Genomic DNA, 7,500 nt, shown 5'->3' on the forward strand with positions numbered 1-7,500 from the left:
AAGAGCGTTAAAAACATAAATTATGTCACATAAATGGTCCCAGAACTGGTGTTGGGTACCTTTCCTCTCAGGCACTGCAGATCTATAGTGACATGTGTGGGAGCATTAAAAAAAAGCCCCTGGACAAAATGTGGTGCCAGCCCCTGGGTTACTGGCTTTCCACATCAGGCTGTACTCATTTAAAACTCCATTGCAAGCAAACAAGTAAACACAAAGCTTGAGCTTCTAACCCTGAAGTTCCTTGCTGAAAACATCATTGTCTTTATTAGACAATTGATATTTGAAGACATTCTTTGTTTATCTTTTTATATATACATACTTTTTGATCATGGTTAAGTTTGTGATGCAATACAAAATGTGGTCTTCCTCTTCTTGGGCTTTTAATTGCTCTGCAAGTTTCACATTCAGGTTTTCACCCTATTAGAGATCAGAGGTTGCACAGGGCTCGCAGAGTCCCCAGAGTGGGGCAGCTGAGCAATGAGGGTGCAATCGCCCTCTCCAAGGCAGGGTATGCTGGATGAAATCTCTTGGAGCAGAATAGCAGTCATCCATCTCATTTGGAAAGACTTCGGCTAAAATAAGCTTATTTTTAATTTCTTTATGGTGCATTTAATTTTAAATGCAGGGTAATGATTGTCAAAAAGTCCCAAGTACTACTGTGTGTAAGAATAGTCAGATGACCTATCATATGGAAGATTACCTTGGTTTAATGCATGGCAAAATGTGGTTTTGTGAAGTCAGAAACAAATTAAATGCTTATTTCAAAAGTAAATTTAATGAAAAATTTATGTGCGACATATACATGTTCTAGTTAAGGTTATTAAAGTTAGGCAGTAAGATCTCCTGGTAGAATTTTTTTTCTTGTTTTTACAAGATCTCAACTTAATATCTTTATTCCCTTACCTTTGCATTTTCTTTTCAGTTCTGAAAAGTCTGAATCTTTAAAGAAGAAAGAAATAATAAAGATTAGAGAGAGGGAGAATGAGGGTGAATGCCTGCATGTGTACCTGTATATATACAAGGAAGAGAGTGTGACATCCATGAGTTTCACAGATAAGTAAGATTACTTACTGACTACTAGAGACACTTACTAAGAAAAACATGATAGGCAAAAAATAATAAAACAATCATGGCTTAAATCTGGCCTAGATCTTTGGTTATTTGTGATTAGCTTAAGCCATCTCTTAAAATCATTACAAATTAAACGATACATGCTATTAGGATTTTTTCCTGTTGCGTTTCTCCCTCCTTTCCTTTATTTTCTTTTTAATGCCCCCACAAAAAAAACCCCACTTCAAACAGCACGTTTCTCTTTTCTCATTGCAAATCCCTGGTTTTGTACTAGGCACAGGACCTAAACAAAAAATATATGCAAAAAAATGTTCTTTATTCTCTGACCAAAATTTAAAATTATTCTCTCCAGAGTAGATTTGTTGTTGAAGTTTTATTTTTAATATAATGAGATCTAGTGGTTTTCTTTGTTTTAGAACAGAATAATTGCATTCTTCAGTAGCATGGACGATTATTATTAGTTTATTTAATTTCTGATGATGAATCTATTATAATACATGATTATAGTTAGGCAGAATCACAGGTACATTTTATTTTACATTGAAGCTGAATAATTTTTCTGAAAGTTCACTGCATGTGTCCTCTGAACAAGAATATGTTGCCTGCAAAAATAGATCAGTGAGGAAAGAAAGAGGCTGTGTTTATTGTTCAATAAATCACAGTCACTATATGTGACCTGCTGACTTCAAGTTCTTTAGGTCAAGGAACCCTTTGCTATTCTGCAACTTCACCTCTTTGCTGAGCCTCTTAATCAAAAGTGTAAAGCCAGAAAGAACATCAAACAATCAAGAGCTGGATGATTGGATTGGTTATTTTAAATGACTACAGCTATGGTTGTGACAGATTTGAGGATAGATTGCATCATCTCAGCCTCACTAAGTAGGTTGAATAGGTTGAGCATTTTGTGCAAAACAGCTCCCCTCCCTCCAGAAAAAATTTACATGAAGCCATCACTCAAGGTACTTTGACAATTAATTTATTACACATGTAAAAACTGCGGGGATTAGGAAAAAAAATCTAGTGTAGTGATATCTCAGCTTTGCTGTAATAGAAATGAAAGATAATTTTTAATGTCTTTACTATATCAACATATATTCTCTGTGCTGTTCTATTCAGGCTTATCTCCTAATTCAACCTGGTAATCTGTTTGGTTCCTGCGATTTTACTTGTGCTGTTAATGACACAATCAAATGTGAGAAGGCTACAAACCAAATTGAGACAAAAAGAAATTGAGATTGACACAGATTCCCTTTCTCTTCTGCAGATTCTGAATCGTGTGATTTCCATGATAGCAAACATCACAACAGAAAACAAGGTAAAACCAAAACAAACATCTGGATCATTACCACAGGATTGTTTTAGATAAAGAGCCAATAATATAAAGGAAGCTGTACTGCTTTTTACTGGGGTGGAAGCAGATCTGGGAATTTTTACATCTGAAGACAATCTAGAAGCATGCTACTTACTGAGATATCCGTGGGACTGCCATGGGATTTTGTGGGCAAAGATCCCTTGTGCTTAGGCTGTTGGCAGAAAGGGAGGTAACCAGCAGCCTTATTTAACACAGGAAAATCCTAAACTACAAAGGTGCCAGCAAACAAAGGAGAGGGAAGAGAAAAGCCACACTTGGCTTAAAATTCTTCCATAATCTACAGTATAACTTGCTAATACATATCATGTGCACAATGCATTCACTCCATTAGGACTTAACTTGGGGTGAATTAAGGTCATATGACCATGCAAGACTGATGGAGAAATTTTTCTCCACAGTATTTTTCCAGCCACAGTAAATAGTAAAGCAATGATTTTAAAATCAACAATGTTACTCAAAAACTTGCACAGAAGAACCATCCATTAAACTCTACAGCGTGTCATGATCTGTAGTATAAAAATGTTCATAATTTTTTCCTTCAGTAATTAGATCTAAGCAGGAAACGTCTCTTGAAATATTTTTAGATGAAAATGAGCTCTTGAAGAGAGGAGTCATGCATAAATTAGCCCATTTTATTGAGATATTTAAAATTATTTTCCCCTAGAACTTATAGAAGATATTTCTGTCTTCTTTTTTTCCTCTCTTTTTTTTTCTTTTTCCCCCCACTTCAAGCAAACCCTTTACTTCTCTAGAGAGCAAACTCTGACAGAAAAAAAATTAAAAACAGTCTGAAAAATTTTTATTGATAATGTGTACTTGAAGGAAGATCTTTCTCTAGGAGCTCTACTATTGACACAGAGCAAAGCAAAACTAGGAAGATAGAGGGCTGACACAATATGGTTCTAAACTTCCTTCAGAGCTTAAATGTCCCAGATCTTCTACCCTCCCAAAAAAACGAGTGCAAACATTGTCGTATCTTTAGCTTTTAAATAAAAACAAGCTCAACTGATGTTAATAGTCAGATACTGTTTTCAGCTGTGTCTGCCTATGGTCATGGAACATATATCTTTGTCACATAAGCTGTTCCAAAAACTGAGATGGGAGTTACAATTTGTTGTTATCACAGACTGATCAGACACTACTGCAGAACCTCTTTGTGCAGAAAGAAGTGGTGCAATTACTATTACAGCAATACCTTATCCCCATTATTCAGGATTTTATGCATAAGTAGAAGAAACTGGCTTTATATATTAAAAAAAAAAAAAGAGAAAATTAAGAGAGACCCAAAGAAACACACAGGCATTACAAATATGGTTCAGTGTTTGCATTTATTGTGCTCTTTTTTTGCTTGATAGAAAATATTTTTCTGATGAAAATTTTTATTTACTGCGTATATAATTACTTTTATGCCATGGGAAATACAGAAAACTATTGTCCTGTTATAAGGCTAATAAAAAAGAAAAAAAGCTAAATAGCTTCCAGAAGAATTATTTGATCTCTGTAGTGTGTGCTTTAGGCTAAAATGTTCTTGGCTTCCTAAAAAAAAAAATAAATTCCAGGTTGAAAACTCTGCATGACTATTATAGTTTGACTCATTCTATTGAGGCTAAGATTATAAAAAAAATGTATTTCTATGACTTGTTGTGCCAATATAAACAAATACAAGTTCCTCCTCTGGTCATTTGCAAACTTATTTGGAGAAACTGTAGAGATGAGAAGAATGATTGAATACAGTAATGTCAGAGGGGAAAAGAAAAATAGAAGTATAATAGATGAAAATTATAACAGGCAAGATGGGAGGGGGGAGAAGACTAAGGACTGGAAAAAGTTTAAATCCATGGAGAAATATTAATATCATTCATCTGCTGTGGTTGGTGGAGAAGACAACAACGGGGAGAAAGGTAGTAATATAACTACAGCTATAATGGATGGCCCAGGCTTCATTAATACCCTTTTCCAAGATAGTGGGTGTCTATAAAGTTATGTTATCTCTAATAAAAATATATTTTTTAAAAAAATTGAGGTTTGTCAATGCCTTGTTCTAAGATGAGACACTCTGAGTGGGAAGATTCTGGTTATTTTTGTGATAGACTGTATGCTTCTCCCTTCCTATGTCCTTGGACCAGTTCCAACTGTGTTTGGTTATCCAGGTCTTCTACACCATTAGTTTTCTGATGTCCTTACTTACATGAATATGAAATCACCTGTGGCTATGTTCAGATATCTGTGGTTCTTATTTTACATGTATATAAGTGATTCAGATTCAGAGCAAAGCAGCTACCTGTGGTTGTCCCTTGGCTAGCTGATTGTCCTCAGGGTGGCCACCAGGAAATACTGAGAAGAAAAATAAGTCCCCCATTTGATGCACTGGCTTTCAGCACATCTAATTTTTAGGAACCTAATTATTGCGGTACAATTATTGGCATATATTTTCACCAGGAATCTGGGTGTATTAAGCACCCTGCATTATATTAATTAGTCCAAAAGGCTGTCAGATCCCCTGCAACCATGGAACATGAGGCTGGCCAAGTCTCTCTCAAAATGTCTTGTTGACTGATTTTAGCAAGTATGAAAAGAAGTAAGTCTGAGGACAGGGAAACTGACACTCAGTACATGGAGGTCAGAGTGCAGCTTCAACATCTGTGTGTCATCAGTTCAAGTGTAGCTTGGGTTTGTGGTGTTAAGTCATTAGACTTGTTTTAACTGGCAGATACTTTTTTGGTGCCAAGGAGGCTGCCTAAGCAGTGTGTGCAGTGACTTGGTTACTGCTGGTGTCTTGTTGACTTGTTTGAGAGCAAGTGTCCACTTTATTTGGACAAAAACCAACAAAAACCAAACATTAAAACTGATGCTATCTAGTTTTCCTGGTTTTTTGTACTTTATTATCAGATTGATTCTTCCCCAGATCTCAGTGAATACATTCAGAGGCAAATTAAGCAAGCAGCATGCTGCTGGTCCTCAGAGCCACTAAAAAAGTTCAGTAAATGAGTTAAAAGAAAAATATTAGCAGACCTGAGTCTCACCCCTTCTAAATCATGCACCCAAAGAGTTTCAAAGTGGTGGACCCCAGGACTTTTCTATATCATAGACTGGGCCACCAGCCAAAGGACTCCTCCACCCGCCACCCCCTTTAGACATTTGTGTCTCATTAGCTCATGACAGATTATGCGGATTTGGTGATATAATCTCATACAGTGTATGAGTCAATGCAATTCTTGTTAGAAAGAACTTTTCTTGGATGTAGAGAAACTTGCCTTGAATGATTGACTATCCCTGCTACTTGCAAATCAGCAGGCAGTCTGCTGGCAGATTTACCTGAGTATTTTCTCAAATACAGTAGTTTTGCACAATGATTCTACCATGGTGGTTCTTGTGCTTATGTAAAAGGTCATACAACATGAAAAATTACAGAAACTGACATATTTTTTGCATACTCAAGTGATACTTTTTCAAGTGGAACAAGGGGTAACTTAGCAAACTAATCACTGTTCTTTGACACACACAGTGGCAGTGAAATAATGCTGAAAAATGCACTGAAGGTCCTTTGCAGTGGAGCATGGTTACTGCTTTCAGCTACGGTTTTAGAGTGACTTCTGATGATGAGTTCCGAGTCCTCATCAACTGCAATTTTGAAATTCTGTCTTAGCCCACTAGATGGTGATCCTTTTAATCAGGATTCAGGTAAAAGAAAATTACTCAGCCACACAAAAGCCCAGCACTAAAGTAGGCAAAATAGAAAAACCTAGTTATTATATGGCATGATTTACATCATAATCTGTAGAAAATCATTCCAAAATACATTTGAGAAATTGCTTGAGCATAACTGTGGCATTTTCTCAGCAATACATCCATTGTAGTTGTGAGACTCAGTGACAAAGAAACCTAAACTTGATCTCACTCTCTTCTGACTGCAAGAGTTTGCAACTTCCAAGCTGCAAACACTTTTTGGAAACTGATAATGACAACCTCAGCAAGGGATGCTGATTATTTGAGGCTACCCTCAATGCACAATCACTCTAGCATATTTAATTTTCTGCAGAGTGCAGACAAAATTCCATAAGTAATATTAACATAAGACAAAGACTTAGGGTACAGTAATAGAAATGTTTTATTAATCAAATATATTTACATTTCTTCATCTTCTTTTTAAATGTGTGCCTGTTGTTTTCATTTAAACACAATGTAATCTTTACATTTGATATCACAAGAATACAGCTACATGCATGACTTAATTGGTCCTTTACAGTAAAAAAGAGGCAATTTAATGAAGTTTAAAAAATGCAAGCAAACTGTTGATCTTTCTAATTACAGTGTCATTATTATTTTTATTACAACACAGGACCTCTTCAGCATACTCTACATCTATATGGTGGATTTATGGGCTTTTTCAGATTAACTTGATGATGTCGAAACTTCCAAAATCTAGGAAGAAAAAAAAATTTCATGGAGTCCCAGAATATTATATTTTCTGGAATCTTATCCACAGAGAGGACTTGCAAGGAACAGAATAGCATTCTAATTGTAATTTCTAAAAAATGAGAGCAACTTAATTACTCTTAAAAGCAATGAGGACTTAATATTGGACATTCACTTATTTATTTGTTTGAAATCACACAGTTTTTTCTGCTATAAGACAGCATCACATAATGCAATGGCACCATACAAAAAATAAATTTTTATTTAAAGGAAAGATGATGTTACCAAAAGTAAAAGGTATACACATAATTTCTTGTAAGTTTCTAGTATGTAATGTGCTGTAATTATTATATTATTCCCAATTCAAGTTTCTTTCATGGGAAGAAAATCAAATTGTATTTAAAATTATCATCTTTAGGGGCTATAAGTATGTTTATAAAGGACCCAAAATCTTTCTGAAAGGTATAACTCTATGAACATATAAAATTTAATTCCACACTGAAAAAGAATCAGAACTAGGCACAATTTTTAAATATGATTTCCAACATGTTCAGGGTTGGACACAAAAAATTAAAAACCAAAAGCTTGTATTTTTTTACCAGACTACAAAACAGAGATGCCAAGTGCTTCAGAAATTCTGA

At 35.2% G+C, this 7,500-nt stretch overlaps 1 protein-coding gene across 1 annotated transcript in view; it reads right to left on the bottom strand.

The window, feature by feature from the left end:
* Window positions 1-6,594: 6,594 nt before the first annotated feature.
* Window positions 6,595-7,500, bottom strand: part of PRDM6 (PR/SET domain 6) — an 80,141-nt gene continuing 79,235 nt past the window's right edge. Inside the window, exon 9 of the mRNA XM_014309134.2 lies at window positions 6,595-7,500. This exon is cut by the window's right edge and continues 3,295 nt beyond it. The gene's annotated coding sequence lies outside the window, so the exon portion shown is untranslated.

This window comes from Geospiza fortis, unplaced genomic scaffold (assembly GCF_000277835.1).
Source record: "Geospiza fortis unplaced genomic scaffold, GeoFor_1.0 scaffold44, whole genome shotgun sequence".
Taxonomy (NCBI): domain Eukaryota; kingdom Metazoa; phylum Chordata; class Aves; order Passeriformes; family Thraupidae; genus Geospiza; species Geospiza fortis.